At 39.2% G+C, this 14,071-nt stretch overlaps 29 non-coding genes across 29 annotated transcripts; all 29 read right to left on the bottom strand.

Moving 5' to 3' along the window:
• Nucleotides 1-3: 3 nt before the first annotated feature.
• trnaq-uug (transfer RNA glutamine (anticodon UUG)) lies at nt 4-75 on the bottom strand. Its single transcript has one exon. It is a non-coding gene; the product is annotated as a tRNA-Gln (tRNA).
• A 2,074-nt stretch (nt 76-2,149) lies between these two features.
• trnaq-cug (transfer RNA glutamine (anticodon CUG)) lies at nt 2,150-2,221 on the bottom strand. Its single transcript has one exon. It is a non-coding gene; the product is annotated as a tRNA-Gln (tRNA).
• A 1,494-nt stretch (nt 2,222-3,715) lies between these two features.
• On the bottom strand, nt 3,716-3,787 carry trnaq-cug (transfer RNA glutamine (anticodon CUG)). The gene has a single exon. It is a non-coding gene; the product is annotated as a tRNA-Gln (tRNA).
• Nucleotides 3,788-3,902: 115 nt separating this feature from the next.
• On the bottom strand, nt 3,903-3,974 carry trnaq-uug (transfer RNA glutamine (anticodon UUG)). Its single transcript has one exon. It is a non-coding gene; the product is annotated as a tRNA-Gln (tRNA).
• Nucleotides 3,975-4,498: 524 nt separating this feature from the next.
• trnaq-cug (transfer RNA glutamine (anticodon CUG)) lies at nt 4,499-4,570 on the bottom strand. Its single transcript has one exon. It is a non-coding gene; the product is annotated as a tRNA-Gln (tRNA).
• A 115-nt stretch (nt 4,571-4,685) lies between these two features.
• Nucleotides 4,686-4,757, bottom strand: trnaq-uug (transfer RNA glutamine (anticodon UUG)). The gene has a single exon. It is a non-coding gene; the product is annotated as a tRNA-Gln (tRNA).
• Nucleotides 4,758-5,281: 524 nt separating this feature from the next.
• On the bottom strand, nt 5,282-5,353 carry trnaq-cug (transfer RNA glutamine (anticodon CUG)). The gene has a single exon. It is a non-coding gene; the product is annotated as a tRNA-Gln (tRNA).
• A 115-nt stretch (nt 5,354-5,468) lies between these two features.
• trnaq-uug (transfer RNA glutamine (anticodon UUG)) lies at nt 5,469-5,540 on the bottom strand. The gene has a single exon. It is a non-coding gene; the product is annotated as a tRNA-Gln (tRNA).
• Nucleotides 5,541-6,064: 524 nt separating this feature from the next.
• Nucleotides 6,065-6,136, bottom strand: trnaq-cug (transfer RNA glutamine (anticodon CUG)). Its single transcript has one exon. It is a non-coding gene; the product is annotated as a tRNA-Gln (tRNA).
• Nucleotides 6,137-6,251: 115 nt separating this feature from the next.
• Nucleotides 6,252-6,323, bottom strand: trnaq-uug (transfer RNA glutamine (anticodon UUG)). Its single transcript has one exon. It is a non-coding gene; the product is annotated as a tRNA-Gln (tRNA).
• Nucleotides 6,324-6,847: 524 nt separating this feature from the next.
• trnaq-cug (transfer RNA glutamine (anticodon CUG)) lies at nt 6,848-6,919 on the bottom strand. The gene has a single exon. It is a non-coding gene; the product is annotated as a tRNA-Gln (tRNA).
• Nucleotides 6,920-7,034: 115 nt separating this feature from the next.
• On the bottom strand, nt 7,035-7,106 carry trnaq-uug (transfer RNA glutamine (anticodon UUG)). The gene has a single exon. It is a non-coding gene; the product is annotated as a tRNA-Gln (tRNA).
• A 524-nt stretch (nt 7,107-7,630) lies between these two features.
• Nucleotides 7,631-7,702, bottom strand: trnaq-cug (transfer RNA glutamine (anticodon CUG)). The gene has a single exon. It is a non-coding gene; the product is annotated as a tRNA-Gln (tRNA).
• A 115-nt stretch (nt 7,703-7,817) lies between these two features.
• On the bottom strand, nt 7,818-7,889 carry trnaq-uug (transfer RNA glutamine (anticodon UUG)). Its single transcript has one exon. It is a non-coding gene; the product is annotated as a tRNA-Gln (tRNA).
• A 525-nt stretch (nt 7,890-8,414) lies between these two features.
• On the bottom strand, nt 8,415-8,486 carry trnaq-cug (transfer RNA glutamine (anticodon CUG)). Its single transcript has one exon. It is a non-coding gene; the product is annotated as a tRNA-Gln (tRNA).
• A 111-nt stretch (nt 8,487-8,597) lies between these two features.
• Nucleotides 8,598-8,669, bottom strand: trnaq-uug (transfer RNA glutamine (anticodon UUG)). Its single transcript has one exon. It is a non-coding gene; the product is annotated as a tRNA-Gln (tRNA).
• A 524-nt stretch (nt 8,670-9,193) lies between these two features.
• Nucleotides 9,194-9,265, bottom strand: trnaq-cug (transfer RNA glutamine (anticodon CUG)). Its single transcript has one exon. It is a non-coding gene; the product is annotated as a tRNA-Gln (tRNA).
• Nucleotides 9,266-9,380: 115 nt separating this feature from the next.
• On the bottom strand, nt 9,381-9,452 carry trnaq-uug (transfer RNA glutamine (anticodon UUG)). Its single transcript has one exon. It is a non-coding gene; the product is annotated as a tRNA-Gln (tRNA).
• A 524-nt stretch (nt 9,453-9,976) lies between these two features.
• Nucleotides 9,977-10,048, bottom strand: trnaq-cug (transfer RNA glutamine (anticodon CUG)). Its single transcript has one exon. It is a non-coding gene; the product is annotated as a tRNA-Gln (tRNA).
• A 115-nt stretch (nt 10,049-10,163) lies between these two features.
• Nucleotides 10,164-10,235, bottom strand: trnaq-uug (transfer RNA glutamine (anticodon UUG)). The gene has a single exon. It is a non-coding gene; the product is annotated as a tRNA-Gln (tRNA).
• A 524-nt stretch (nt 10,236-10,759) lies between these two features.
• Nucleotides 10,760-10,831, bottom strand: trnaq-cug (transfer RNA glutamine (anticodon CUG)). The gene has a single exon. It is a non-coding gene; the product is annotated as a tRNA-Gln (tRNA).
• A 115-nt stretch (nt 10,832-10,946) lies between these two features.
• trnaq-uug (transfer RNA glutamine (anticodon UUG)) lies at nt 10,947-11,018 on the bottom strand. Its single transcript has one exon. It is a non-coding gene; the product is annotated as a tRNA-Gln (tRNA).
• A 524-nt stretch (nt 11,019-11,542) lies between these two features.
• trnaq-cug (transfer RNA glutamine (anticodon CUG)) lies at nt 11,543-11,614 on the bottom strand. The gene has a single exon. It is a non-coding gene; the product is annotated as a tRNA-Gln (tRNA).
• Nucleotides 11,615-11,729: 115 nt separating this feature from the next.
• Nucleotides 11,730-11,801, bottom strand: trnaq-uug (transfer RNA glutamine (anticodon UUG)). The gene has a single exon. It is a non-coding gene; the product is annotated as a tRNA-Gln (tRNA).
• Nucleotides 11,802-12,325: 524 nt separating this feature from the next.
• On the bottom strand, nt 12,326-12,397 carry trnaq-cug (transfer RNA glutamine (anticodon CUG)). Its single transcript has one exon. It is a non-coding gene; the product is annotated as a tRNA-Gln (tRNA).
• A 111-nt stretch (nt 12,398-12,508) lies between these two features.
• Nucleotides 12,509-12,580, bottom strand: trnaq-uug (transfer RNA glutamine (anticodon UUG)). Its single transcript has one exon. It is a non-coding gene; the product is annotated as a tRNA-Gln (tRNA).
• A 524-nt stretch (nt 12,581-13,104) lies between these two features.
• trnaq-cug (transfer RNA glutamine (anticodon CUG)) lies at nt 13,105-13,176 on the bottom strand. The gene has a single exon. It is a non-coding gene; the product is annotated as a tRNA-Gln (tRNA).
• Nucleotides 13,177-13,291: 115 nt separating this feature from the next.
• trnaq-uug (transfer RNA glutamine (anticodon UUG)) lies at nt 13,292-13,363 on the bottom strand. The gene has a single exon. It is a non-coding gene; the product is annotated as a tRNA-Gln (tRNA).
• A 525-nt stretch (nt 13,364-13,888) lies between these two features.
• trnaq-cug (transfer RNA glutamine (anticodon CUG)) lies at nt 13,889-13,960 on the bottom strand. Its single transcript has one exon. It is a non-coding gene; the product is annotated as a tRNA-Gln (tRNA).
• Nucleotides 13,961-14,071: the final 111 nt, after the last annotated feature.

Genomic DNA, 14,071 nt, shown 5'->3' with positions numbered 1-14,071 from the left:
GAAAGGTTCTACCGAGATTTGAACTCGAATCACTGGATTCAAAGTCCAGAGTGCTAACCATTACACCATCGAACCATATTATACATCCATTTGGGAATTGTACAGGAAAAAAATTACGCGTTTTAATTAGCAAATGTGGACTGTCGTTCCTATCACGTGTTGCAAATACTTTCAACAATCGTTGGACAGCTATATTCCAGTTCCACGAGGCAGATTAATTCACATGGTAGGTCCTACCGAGATTTGTACTCAGATTGCAAGATCCAGAGTGATAACCTTTACAGCATAGAATTCTGGTTCAGATTTTACTGTCCTTGGTTCACCGGAAAAACAGAAAAAATATTTTCTGGACAGAAACGGTATCACCTGGGCTACCCTACCATGTAACATCTAGAAAAAAATCTTAATTATTTTCAGTTCATTGGGGGGCAGCAAGTTTTCAATTAATAAATGTACTAGGCATTCATATTAAGAATTTCCTGCAGGCTAGCCATTTGTGCGTACCAAAGACTGCTTATCGACTCCCACCCACTTGTTTCTTTCACACAAGACTATTTTAAAGTTGACAGGAGAGGAGTATGTCACTGCAAAATCAAGGTAGGTCCTACTGAGATTTGAACTCGGATCGCAGGATTCAGAGGCCTTGAGTGCTAACCATTACACCATAGAACACCATAAAGAGTAATTATTGAAGTGTTCAGATTTTCCTGTCATTTGTTCACCGGATAAACAGCTAGAAATGAGATTATTGGTAGGCCACGTGAATAATTCAGCACAAAAGCCAGAAAGGTTCTAACGAGATTTGAACTCAGATCACTAGATTCAAAGTCCCGAGTGCTAACCATTACACCATAGAACCATATTATACATCCATTTGGGAATTGTACAGAAAAAAAATTACGCGTTTTAATTAGCAAATGTGGACTGTCGTTCCTATCACGTGTTGCAAATACTTTCAACAATCGTTGGACAGCTATATTCCAGTTCCACGAGGCAGATTAATTCACATGGTAGGTCCTACCGAGATTTGAACTCAGATTGCAAGATCCAGAGTGATAACCTTTACAGCATAGAATGCTGGATCAGATTTTACTGTCCTTGGTTCACAGGAAAAACAGAGAAAATATTTTCTGGACAGAAACGGTATAACCTGGGCTACCCTACCATGTAACATCTTGAAAAAAATCGTAATTATTTTCAGTTCATTGGGGGGCAGCAAGTTTTCAATTAATAAATGTACTAGGCATTCATATTAAAAATTTCCTGCAGGCTGGCCATTCATGCGTACCAAAGACTGCTTATCGACTCCCACCCACTTGTTTCTTTCACACAAGGCTACTTTAAAGTTGACAGGAGAGCAGTATGTCACTGCAGAATGAAGGTAGGTCCAACTGAGATTTGAACTCAGAGTCATGAGTGCTCACCATTACACCATAGAACCCCATAGTAATTATTGAAGTGTTCAGATTTTCCTGTCATTTGTTCACCGGATAAACAGCTAGAAATGAGATTATTGGTAGGCCACGTGAATAATTCAGCACAAAAGCCAGAAAGGTTCTAACGAGATTTGAATTCAGATCACTAGATTCAAAGTCCCGAGTGCTAACCATTACACCATAGAACCATATTATACATCATTTTTGGGAATTGTACAGAAAAAAAATTACGCGTTTTAATTAGCAAATGTGGACTGTCGTTCCTATCACGTGTTGCAAATACTTTCAACAATCGTTGGACAGCTATATTCCAGTTGCAGGAGGCAGATTAATTCACATGGTAGGTCCTACCGAGATTTGAACTCAGATTGCAAGATCCAGAGTGATAACCTTTACAGCATAGAATGCTGGTTCAGATTTTACTGTCCTTGGTTCACAGGAAAAACAGAGAAAATATTTTCTGGACAGAAACGGTATCACCTGGGCTACCCTACCATGTAACATCTTGAAAAAAATCTTAATTATTTTCAGTTAATTGGGGGGCAGCAAGTTTTCAATTAATAAATGTACTAGGCATTCATGTTAAAAATTTCCTGCAGGCTGGCCATTCATGCATACCAAAGACTGCTTATCGACTCCCACCCACTTGTTTCTTTCACACAAGGCTATTTTAAAGTTGACAGGAGAGCAGTATGTCACTGCAGAATGAAGGTAGGTCCTACCGAGATTTGAACTTGGATCGCAGGATTCAGAGTCCTGAGTGCTAACCATTACACCATAGAACCAAATATAGAGTAACTATTGAAGTGTTCAGATTTTCCTGTCATTTGTTCATCGGATAAACAGACAGAATCGAGATTATTGGTAGGCCACGTGAATAATTCAGCACAAAAGCTAGAAAGGTTCTAACGAGATTTGAACTCGGATCACTGGATTCAAAGTCCAGAGTGCTAACCATTAAACCATAGAATCATATTATACATACATTTGGGAATTGTACAGGAAAAAAAATACGCGTTTTAATTAGCAAATGTGGACTGTCGTTCCTATCACGTGTTGCAAATACTTTCAAAAATCGTTGGACAGCTATATTCCAGTTCCACGAGGCAGATTAATTCACATGGTAGGTCCTACCGAGATTTGAACTCAGATTGCAAGATCCAGAGTGATAACCTTTACAGCATAGAATGCTGGTTCAGATTTTACTGTCCTTGGTTCACAGGAAAAACAGAGAAAATATTTTCTGGACAGAAACGGTATCACCTGGGCTACCCTACCATGTAAAATCTTGAAAAAAATCTGAATTATTTTCAGTTCATTGGGGGGCAGCAAGTTTTCAATTAATAAATGTACTAGGCATTCATATTAAAAATTTCCTGCAGGCTGGCCATTCATGCATACCAAAGACTGCTTATCGACTCCCACCCACTTGTTTCTTTCACACAAGGCTATTTTAAAGTTGACAGGAGAGCAGTATGTCACTGCAGAATGAAGGTAGGTCCTACCGAGATTTGAACTTGGATCGCAGGATTCAGAGTCCTGAGTGCTAAACATTACACCATAGAACCAAATATAGAGTAATTATTGAAGTGTTCAGATTTTCCTGTCATTTGTTCACCGGATAAACAGACAGAATCGAGATTATTGGTAGGCCACGTGAATAATTCAGCACAAAAGCCAGAAAGGTTCTAACGAGATTTGAACTCAGATCACTAGATTCAAAGTCCCGAGTGCTAACCATTACACCATAGAACCATATTATACATCCATTTGGGAATTGTACAGAAAAAAAATTACGCGTTTTAATTAGCAAATGTGGACTGTCGTTCCTATCACGTGTTGCAAATACTTTCAACAATCGTTGGACAGCTATATTCCAGTTCCACGAGGCAGATTAATTCACATGGTAGGTCCTACCGAGATTTGAACTCAGATTGCAAGATCCAGAGTGATAACCTTTACAGCATAGAATGCTGGATCAGATTTTACTGTCCTTGGTTCACAGGAAAAACAGAGAAAATATTTTCTGGACAGAAACGGTATAACCTGGGCTACCCTACCATGTAACATCTTGAAAAAAATCGTAATTATTTTCAGTTCATTGGGGGGCAGCAAGTTTTCAATTAATAAATGTACTAGGCATTCATATTAAAAATTTCCTGCAGGCTGGCCATTCATGCGTACCAAAGACTGCTTATCGACTCCCACCCACTTGTTTCTTTCACACAAGAGTATTTTAAAGTTGACAGGAGAGGAGTATGTCACTGCAGAATGAAGGTAGGTCCTACCGAGATTTGAACTCGGATCGCAGGATTCAGAGTCCTGAGTGCTAACCATTACACCATAGAACCCCATATAGAGTAATTATTGAAGTGTTCAGATTTTCCTGTCATTTGTTCACCGGATAAACAGCTAGAAATGAGATTATTGGTAGGCCACGTGAATAATTCAGCACAAAAGCTAGAAAGGTTCTACCGAGATTTGAACTCGGATCACTGGATTCAAAGTCCAGAGTGCTAACCATTACACCATAGAACCATATTATACATCCATTTGGGAATTGTACAGAAAAAAAATTACGCGTTTTAATTAGCAAATGTGGACTGTCGTTCCTATCACGTGTTGCAAATACTTTCAACAATCGTTGGACAGCTATATTCCAGTTCCACGAGGCAGATTAATTCACATGGTAGGTCCTACCGAGATTTGAACTCAGATTGCAAGATCCAGAGTGATAACCTTTACAGCATAGAATGCTGGTTCAGATTTTACTGTCCTTGGTTCACAGGAAAAACAGAGAAAATATTTTCTGGACAGAAACGGTATCACCTGGGCTACCCTACCATGTAACATCTTGAAAAAAATCTTAATTATTTTCAGTTCATTGGGGGGCAGCAAGTTTTCAATTAATAAATGTACTAGGCATTCATATTAAAAATTTCCTGCAGGCTGGCCATTCATGCGTACCAAAGACTGCTTATCGACTCCCACCCACTTGTTTCTTTCACACAAGAGTATTTTAAAGTTGACAGGAGAGGAGTATGTCACTGCAAAATCAAGGTAGGTCCTACCGAGATTTGAACTCGGATCGCAGGATTCAGAGTCCTGAGTGCTAACCATTACACCATAGAACCCCATATAGAGTAATTATTGAAGTGTTCAGATTTTCCTGTCATTTGTTCACCGGATAAACAGCTAGAAATGAGATTATTGGTAGGCCACGTGAATAATTCAGCACAAAAGCTAGAAAGGTTCTACCGAGATTTGAACTCGGATCACTGGATTCAAAGTCCAGAGTGCTAACCATTACACCATAGAACCATATTATACATCCATTTGGGAATTGTACAGAAAAAAAATTACGCGTTTTAATTAGCAAATGTGGACTGTCGTTCCTATCACGTGTTGCAAATACTTTCAACAATCGTTGGACAGCTATATTCCAGTTCCACGAGGCAGATTAATTCACATGGTAGGTCCTACCGAGATTTGAACTCAGATTGCAAGATCCAGAGTGATAACCTTTACAGCATAGAATGCTGGTTCAGATTTTACTGTCCTTGGTTCACAGGAAAAACAGAGAAAATATTTTCTGGACAGAAACGGTATCACCTGGGTTACCCTACCATGTAACATCTTGAAAAAAATCTTAATTATTTTCAGTTCATTGGGGGGCAGCAAGTTTTCAATTAATAAATGTACTAGGCATTCATATTAAAAATTTCCTGCAGGCTGGCCATTCATGCGTACCAAAGACTGCTTATCGACTCCCACCCACTTGTTTCTTTCACACAAGAGTATTTTAAAGTTGACAGGAGAGGAGTATGTCACTGCAAAATCAAGGTAGGTCCTACCGAGATTTGAACTCGGATCGCAGGATTCAGAGTCCTGAGTGCTAACCATTACACCATAGAACCCCATATAGAGTAATTATTGAAGTGTTCAGATTTTCCTGTCATTTGTTCACCGGATAAACAGCTAGAAATGAGATTATTGGTAGGCCACGTGAATAATTCAGCACAAAAGCTAGAAAGGTTCTACCGAGATTTGAACTCGGATCACTGGATTCAAAGTCCAGAGTGCTAACCATTACACCATAGAACCATATTATACATCCATTTGGGAATTGTACAGAAAAAAAATTACGCGTTTTAATTAGCAAATGTGGACTGTCGTTCCTATCACGTGTTGCAAATACTTTCAACAATCGTTGGACAGCTATATTCCAGTTCCACGAGGCAGATTAATTCACATGGTAGGTCCTACCGAGATTTGAACTCAGATTGCAAGATCCAGAGTGATAACCTTTACAGCATAGAATGCTGGTTCAGATTTTACTGTCCTTGGTTCACAGGAAAAACAGAGAAAATATTTTCTGGACAGAAACGGTATCACCTGGGTTACCCTACCATGTAACATCTTGAAAAAAATCTTAATTATTTTCAGTTCATTGGGGGGCAGCAAGTTTTCAATTAATAAATGTACTAGGCATTCATATTAAAAATTTCCTGCAGGCTGGCCATTCATGCGTACCAAAGACTGCTTATCGACTCCCACCCACTTGTTTCTTTCACACAAGAGTATTTTAAAGTTGACAGGAGAGGAGTATGTCACTGCAAAATCAAGGTAGGTCCTACCGAGATTTGAACTCGGATCGCAGGATTCAGAGTCCTGAGTGCTAACCATTACACCATAGAACCCCATATAGAGTAATTATTGAAGTGTTCAGATTTTCCTGTCATTTGTTCACCGGATAAACAGCTAGAAATGAGATTATTGGTAGGCCACGTGAATAATTCAGCACAAAAGCTAGAAAGGTTCTACCGAGATTTGAACTCGGATCACTGGATTCAAAGTCCAGAGTGCTAACCATTACACCATAGAACCATATTATACATCCATTTGGGAATTGTACAGAAAAAAAATTACGCGTTTTAATTAGCAAATGTGGACTGTCGTTCCTATCACGTGTTGCAAATACTTTCAACAATCGTTGGACAGCTATATTCCAGTTCCACGAGGCAGATTAATTCACATGGTAGGTCCTACCGAGATTTGAACTCAGATTGCAAGATCCAGAGTGATAACCTTTACAGCATAGAATGCTGGTTCAGATTTTACTGTCCTTGGTTCACAGGAAAAACAGAGAAAATATTTTCTGGACAGAAACGGTATCACCTGGGCTACCCTACCATGTAACATCTTGAAAAAAATCGTAATTATTTTCAGTTCATTGGGGGGCAGCAAGTTTTCAATTAATAAATGTACTAGGCATTCATATTAAAAATTTCCTGCAGGCTGGCCATTCATGCGTACCAAAGACTGCTTATCGACTCCCACCCACTTGTTTCTTTCACACAAGAGTATTTTAAAGTTGACAGGAGAGGAGTATGTCACTGCAAAATCAAGGTAGGTCCTACCGAGATTTGAACTCAGATCGCAGGATTCAGAGTCCTGAGTGCTAACCATTACACCATAGAACCCCATATAGAGTAATTATTGAAGTGTTCAGATTTTCCTGTCATTTGTTCACCGGATAAACAGCTAGAAATGAGATTATTGGTAGGCCACGTGAATAATTCAGCACAAAAGCTAGAAAGGTTCTACCGAGATTTGAACTCGGATCACTGGATTCAAAGTCCAGAGTGCTAACCATTACACCATAGAACCATATTATACATCCATTTGGGAATTGTACAGGAAAAAAATTACGCGTTTTAATTAGCAAATGTGGACTGTCGTTCCTATCACGTGTTGCAAATACTTTCAACAATCGTTGGACAGCTATATTCCAGTTCCACGAGGCAGATTAATTCACATGGTAGGTCCTACCGAGATTTGAACTCAGATTGCAAGATCCAGAGTGATAACCTTTACAGCATAGAATGCTGGTTCAGATTTTACTGTCCTTGGTTCACAGGAAAAACAGAGAAAATATTTTCTGGACAGAAACGGTATCACCTGGGTTACCCTACCATGTAACATCTTGAAAAAAATCTTAATTATTTTCAGTTCATTGGGGGGCAGCAAGTTTTCAATTAATAAATGTACTAGGCATTCATATTAAAAATTTCCTGCAGGCTGGCCATTCATGCGTACCAAAGACTGCTTATCGACTCCCACCCACTTGTTTCTTTCACACAAGAGTATTTTAAAGTTGACAGGAGAGGAGTATGTCACTGCAAAATCAAGGTAGGTCCTACCGAGATTTGAACTCAGATCGCAGGATTCAGAGTCCTGAGTGCTAACCATTACACCATAGAACCCCATATAGAGTAATTATTGAAGTGTTCAGATTTTCCTGTCATTTGTTCACCGGATAAACAGGTAGAAATGAGATTATTGGTAGGCCACGTGAATAATTCAGCACAAAAGCTAGAAAGGTTCTACCGAGATTTGAACTCGGATCACTGGATTCAAAGTCCAGAGTGCTAACCATTACACCATAGAACCATATTATACATCCATTAGGGAATTGTACAGAAAAAAAATTACGCGTTTTAATTAGCAAATGTGGACTGTCGTTCCTATCACGTGTTGCAAATACTTTCAACAATCGTTGGACAGCTATATTCCAGTTCCACGAGGCAGATTAATTCACATGGTAGGTCCTACCGAGATTTGAACTCAGATTGCAAGATCCAGAGTGATAACCTTTACAGCATAGAATGCTGGTTCAGATTTTACTGTCCTTGGTTCACAGGAAAAACAGAGAAAATATTTTCTGGACAGAAACGGTATCACCTGGGTTACCCTACCATGTAACATCTTGAAAAAAATCTTAATTATTTTCAGTTCATTGGGGGGCAGCAAGTTTTCAATTAATAAATGTACTAGGCATTCATATTAAAAATTTCCTGCAGGCTGGCCATTCATGCGTACCAAAGACTGCTTATCGACTCCCACCCACTTGTTTCTTTCACACAAGAGCTATTTTAAAGTTGACAGGAGAGCAGTATGTCACTGCAGAATGAAGGTAGGTCCTACCGAGATTTGAACTCGGATCGCAGGATTCAGAGTCCTGAGTGCTAACCATTACACCATAGAACCCCATAGTAATTATTGAAGTGTTCAGATTTTCCTGTCATTTGTTCACCGGATAAACAGCTAGAAATGAGATTATTGGTAGGCCACGTGAATAATTCAGCACAAAAGCTAGAAAGGTTCTACCGAGATTTGAACTCGGATCACTGGATTCAAAGTCCAGAGTGCTAACCATTACACCATAGAACCATATTATACAGCCATTTGGGAATTGTACAGAAAAAAAATTACGCGTTTTAATTAGCAAATGTGGACTGTCGTTCCTATCACGTGTTGCAAATACTTTCAACAATCGTTGGACAGCTATATTCCAGTTCCACGGGGCAGATTAATTCACATGGTAGGTCCTACCGAGATTTGAACTCAGATTGCAAGATCCAGAGTGATAACCTTTACAGCATAGAATGCTGGTTCAGATTTTACTGTCCTTGGTTCACAGGAAAAACAGAGAAAATATTTTCTGGACAGAAACGGTATCACCTGGGCTACCCTACCATGTAACATCTTGAAAAAAATCTTAATTATTTTCAGTTCATTGGGGGGCAGCAAGTTTTCAATTAATAAATGTACTAGGCATTCATATTAAAAATTTCCTGCAGGCTGGCCATTCATGCGTACCAAAGACTGCTTATCGACTCCCACCCACTTGTTTCTTTCACACAAGAGTATTTTAAAGTTGACAGGAGAGGAGTATGTCACTGCAAAATCAAGGTAGGTCCTACCGAGATTTGAACTCGGATCGCAGGATTCAGAGTCCTGAGTGCTAACCATTACACCATAGAACCCCATATAGAGTAATTATTGAAGTGTTCAGATTTTCCTGTCATTTGTTCACCGGATAAACAGCTAGAAATGAGATTATTGGTAGGCCACGTGAATAATTCAGCACAAAAGCCAGAAAGGTTCTACCGAGATTTGAACTCGGATCACTGGATTCAAAGTCCAGAGTGCTAACCATTACACCATAGAACCATATTATACATCCATTTGGGAATTGTACAGAAAAAAAATTACGCGTTTTAATTAGCAAATGTGGACTGTCGTTCCTATCACGTGTTGCAAATACTTTCAACAATCGTTGGACAGCTATATTCCAGTTCCACGAGGCAGATTAATTCACATGGTAGGTCCTACCGAGATTTGAACTCAGATTGCAAGATCCAGAGTGATAACCTTTACAGCATAGAATGCTGGTTCAGATTTTACTGTCCTTGGTTCACAGGAAAAACAGAGAAAATATTTTCTGGACAGAAACGGTATCACCTGGGCTACCCTACCATGTAACATCTTGAAAAAAATCTTAATTATTTTCAGTTCATTGGGGGGCAGCAAGTTTTCAATTAATAAATGTACTAGGCATTCATATTAAAAATTTCCTGCAGGCTGGCCATTCATGCGTACCAAAGACTGCTTATCGACTCCCACCCACTTGTTTCTTTCACACAAGAGTATTTTAAAGTTGACAGGAGAGGAGTATGTCACTGCAAAATCAAGGTAGGTCCTACCGAGATTTGAACTCGGATCGCAGGATTCAGAGTCCTGAGTGCTAACCATTACACCATAGAACCCCATATAGAGTAATTATTGAAGTGTTCAGATTTTCCTGTCATTTGTTCACCGGATAAACAGCTAGAAATGAGATTATTGGTAGGCCACGTGAATAATTCAGCACAAAAGCCAGAAAGGTTCTACCGAGATTTGAAATCGGATCACTGGATTCAAAGTCCAGAGTGCTAACCATTACACCATAGAACCATATTATACATCCATTTGGGAATTGTACAGAAAAAAAATTACGCGTTTTAATTAGCAAATGTGGACTGTCGTTCCTATCACGTGTTGCAAATACTTTCAACAATCGTTGGACAGCTATATTCCAGTTCCACGAGGCAGATTAATTCACATGGTAGGTCCTACCGAGATTTGAACTCAGATTGCAAGATCCAGAGTGATAACCTTTACAGCATAGAATGCTGGTTCAGATTTTACTGTCCTTGGTTCACAGGAAAAACAGAGAAAATATTTTCTGGACAGAAACGGTATCACCTGGGTTACCCTACCATGTAACATCTTGAAAAAAATCGTAATTATTTTCAGTTCATTGGGGGGCAGCAAGTTTTCAATTAATAAATGTACTAGGCATTCATATTAAAAATTTCCTGCAGGCTGGCCATTCATGCGTACCAAAGACTGCTTATCGACTCCCACCCACTTGTTTCTTTCACACAAGAGTATTTTAAAGTTGACAGGAGAGGAGTATGTCACTGCAAAATCAAGGTAGGTCCTACCGAGATTTGAACTCAGATCGCAGGATTCAGAGTCCTGAGTGCTAACCATTACACCATAGAACCCCATATAGAGTAATTATTGAAGTGTTCAGATTTTCCTGTCATTTGTTCACCGGATAAACAGGTAGAAATGAGATTATTGGTAGGCCACGTGAATAATTCAGCACAAAAGCTAGAAAGGTTCTACCGAGATTTGAACTCGGATCACTGGATTCAAAGTCCAGAGTGCTAACCATTACACCATAGAACCATATTATACATCCATTAGGGAATTGTACAGGAAAAAAATTACGCGTTTTAATTAGCAAATGTGGACTGTCGTTCCTATCACGTGTTGCAAATACTTTCAACAATCGTTGGACAGCTATATTCCAGTTCCACGAGGCAGATTAATTCACATGGTAGGTCCTACCGAGATTTGAACTCAGATTGCAAGATCCAGAGTGATAACCTTTACAGCATAGAATGCTGGTTCAGATTTTACTGTCCTTGGTTCACAGGAAAAACAGAGAAAATATTTTCTGGACAGAAACGGTATCACCTGGGTTACCCTACCATGTAACATCTTGAAAAAAATCTTAATTATTTTCAGTTCATTGGGGGGCAGCAAGTTTTCAATTAATAAATGTACTAGGCATTCATATTAAAAATTTCCTGCAGGCTGGCCATTCATGCGTACCAAAGACTGCTTATCGACTCCCACCCACTTGTTTCTTTCACACAAGAGTATTTTAAAGTTGACAGGAGAGGAGTATGTCACTGCAAAATCAAGGTAGGTCCTACCGAGATTTGAACTCAGATCGCAGGATTCAGAGTCCTGAGTGCTAACCATTACACCATAGAACCCCATATAGAGTAATTATTGAAGTGTTCAGATTTTCCTGTCATTTGTTCACCGGATAAACAGCTAGAAATGAGATTATTGGTAGGCCACGTGAATAATTCAGCACAAAAGCTAGAAAGGTTCTACCGAGATTTGAACTCGGATCACTGGATTCAAAGTCCAGAGTGCTAACCATTACACCATAGAACCATATTATACATCCATTAGGGAATTGTACAGAAAAAAAATTACGCGTTTTAATTAGCAAATGTGGACTGTCGTTCCTATCACGTGTTGCAAATACTTTCAACAATCGTTGGACAGCTATATTCCAGTTCCACGAGGCAGATTAATTCACATGGTAGGTCCTACCGAGATTTGAACTCAGATTGCAAGATCCAGAGTGATAACCTTTACAGCATAGAATGCTGCTTCAGATTTTACTGTCCTTGGTTCACAGGAAAAACAGAGAAAATATTTTCTGGACAGAAACGGTATCACCTGGGTTACCCTACCATGTAACATCTTGAAAAAAATCTTAATTATTTTCAGTTCATTGGGGGGCAGCAAGTTTTCAATTAATAAATGTACTAGGCATTCATATTAAAAATTTCCTGCAGGCTGGCCATTCATGCGTACCAAAGACTGCTTATCGACTCCCACCCACTTGTTTCTTTCACACAAGAGTATTTTAAAGTTGACAGGAGAGCAGTATGTCAATGCAGAATGAAGGTAGGTCCTACCGAGATTTGAACTCGGATCGCAGGATTCAGAGTCCTGAGTGCTAACCATTACACCATAGAACCCCATAGTAATTATTGAAGTGTTCAGATTTTCCTGTCATTTGTTCACCGGATAAACAGCTAGAAATGAGATTATTGGTAGGCCACGTGAATAATTCAGCACAAAAGCTAGAAAGGTTCTACCGAGATTTGAACTCGGATCACTGGATTCAAAGTCCAGAGTGCTAACCATTACACCATAGAACCATATTATACATCCATTTGGGAATTGTACAGAAAAAAAATTACGCGTTTTAATTAGCAAATGTGGACTGTCGTTCCTATCACGTGTTGCAAATACTTTCAACAATCGTTGGACAGCTATATTCCAGTTCCACGAGGCAGATTAATTCACATGGTAGGTCCTACCGAGATTTGAACTCAGATTGCAAGATCCAGAGTGATAACCTTTACAGCATAGAATGCTGGTTCAGATTTTACTGTCCTTGGTTCACAGGAAAAACAGAGAAAATATTTTCTGGACAGAAACGGTATCACCTGGGCTACCCTACCATGTAACATCTTGAAAAAAATCTTAATTATTTTCAGTTCATTGGGGGGCAGCAAGTTTTCAATTAATAAATGTACTAGGCATTCATATTAAAAATTTCCTGCAGGCTGGCCATTCATGCGTACCAAAGACTGCTTATCGACTCCCACCCACTTGTTTCTTTCACACAAGAGTATTTTAAAGTTGACAGGAGAGGAGTATGTCACTGCAAAATCAAGGTAGGTCCTACCGAGATTTGAACTCGGATCGCAGGATTCAGAGTCCTGAGTGCTAACCATTACACCATAGAACCCCATATAGAGTAATTATTGAAGTGTTCAGATTTTCCTGTCATTTGTTCACCGGATAAACAGGTAGAAATGAGATTATTGGTAGGCCACGTGAATAATTCAGCACAAAAGCTAGAAAGGTTCTACCGAGATTTGAACTCGGATCACTGGATTCAAAGTCCAGAGTGCTAACCATTACACCATAGAACCATATTATACATCCATTTGGGAATTGTACAGAAAAAAAATTACGCGTTTTAATTAGCAAATGTGGACTGTCGTTCCTATCACGTGTTGCAAATACTTTCAACAATCGTTGGACAGCTATATTCCAGTTCCACGAGGCAGATTAATTCACATGGTAGGTCCTACCGAGATTTGAACTCAGATTGCAAGATCCAGAGTGATAACCTTTACAGCATAGAATGCTGGTTCAGATTTTACTGTCCTTGGTTCACAGGAAAAACAGAGAAAATATTTTCTGGACAGAAACGGTATCACCTGGGTTACCCTACCATGTAACATCTTGAAAAAAATCTTAATTATTTTCAGTTCATTGGGGGGCAGCAAGTTTTCAATTAATAAATGTACTAGGCATTCATATTAAAAATTTCCTGCAGGCTGGCCATTCATGCGTACCAAAGACTGCTTATCGACTCCCACCCACTTGTTTCTTTCACACAAGAGCTATTTTAAAGTTGACAGGAGAGCAGTATGTCACTGCAGAATGAAGGTAGGTCCTACCGAGATTTGAACTCGGATCGCAGGATTCAGAGTCCTGAGTGCTAACCATTACACCATAGAACCCCATAGTAATTATTGAAGTGTTCAGATTTTCCTGTCATTTGTTCACCGGATAAACAGCTAGAAATGAGATTATTGGTAGGCCACGTGAATAATTCAGCACAAAAGCTAGAA

Source organism: Salmo salar, chromosome 08, assembly GCF_965601325.2.
Source record: "Salmo salar chromosome 08, fSalSal1, whole genome shotgun sequence".
Classification (NCBI taxonomy): domain Eukaryota; kingdom Metazoa; phylum Chordata; class Actinopteri; order Salmoniformes; family Salmonidae; genus Salmo; species Salmo salar.
This window is presented reverse-complemented; position numbering and strand designations above follow the sequence as displayed.